The sequence below is a fragment of the Egretta garzetta genome, unplaced genomic scaffold (assembly GCF_000687185.1).
Source record: "Egretta garzetta isolate BGI_Z169 unplaced genomic scaffold, ASM68718v1 scaffold344, whole genome shotgun sequence".
NCBI classification, from domain to species: domain Eukaryota; kingdom Metazoa; phylum Chordata; class Aves; order Pelecaniformes; family Ardeidae; genus Egretta; species Egretta garzetta.
The window spans coordinates 45,185-46,214 of NW_009259315.1; the positions used below are offsets into that span (position 1 = coordinate 45,185).

Below are 1,030 nucleotides of genomic sequence, written 5' to 3' on the forward strand. Positions count from 1 at the left end.
CCAGGCAAACCAGCTCGGCCTTGGCACCGGCCCCCTCGGCTCCTGGCCCGGCTGCACGGGGTGATTGCCACACCCGCTCCCCCCTGCCTACCTGCGCGCTCACACCCAGGCCCTCGCCACCCTCAGCCTTGAGCTCCTGGCAATGCCAAGGTGTGCCATGCCGGGGAGGGTGGCCGGCACCCTGCGGGGCAGAGCGGGAGCCAAGCGAGGGGTCCCTCTCCCCCGGCCTCCAGCTCTCATCATGTTGGGAGAACAGGATGGAAAAACTCAGAAGTTGCCTTACAACACTCTCCGGCCACAGATTTTGGACCAGGAGCTGTTTGTCCCCAGTCTCCCAGGCCGGGGGAAGCCGGGGGGGGGCTGGCATCTCCCAGATCAACCAGCATCACTGGGGAACTGGAGAGCACACTCAAAAGTGGGATACTAGAACCAGTAATGCTCCACTGATCCAACAAAATCCCCTGGCACGCACTCCACTGGGGCTGAAAATTGCTTGGCCAGATCCATGGGATGCTGCTGGGCAGCGGGTGAGCCCCCAGGCCCGGGGCTGCTCAGCCAGGGACGGAGGCAGCCGAGGCTGGGGAGCTGGAGGAAGCGGTGGAAAAGCTCCTCCTTCCTCTGCTGTTGCCACAGCTCCTCTCCCAAGAGCAACAGGCGGAAACAGCCCTTGCAGGATCCTCCGTGCGCCGCCTGGGCAGGATCCGGCCGGAGGAAAGGCCTTGCCTGCATCGTTCCCAGACCCCTGGGCACAGCAAACAGCCAGGGTCTGAGCAAGGGAGGAAGAGGAGGAGGAAGGGGGAGGATGTGGCAGCATGGCCAGAAAAGTCCAGGCTGTTCCCAGCTGTAGGGCAGCTCTGGGGATTCGCTGCTGAGATGGATCCATGCCTTGGGATCACTCCGGTCCCCGGATGCTTCCAGACCACTGGGAGCGTGGGCTGGGCTGGGCTGGGCTGGGCTGGGCAGGGCAAAGCTCAGCTCAACCGTGGCCAGGTTGCCTGGCTGAGTCCAGGGCAGCCGGCATGGAAGCGCG

The 1,030-nt window shown here is 64.7% G+C and overlaps 1 protein-coding gene across 2 annotated transcripts in view; it reads left to right on the top strand.

Moving 5' to 3' along the window:
* Positions 1 to 1,030, top strand: part of LOC104124138 (syntaxin-binding protein 1) — a 41,725-nt gene that overhangs the window by 7,534 nt on the left and 33,161 nt on the right. The gene's annotated exons all lie outside the window — the stretch shown is intronic.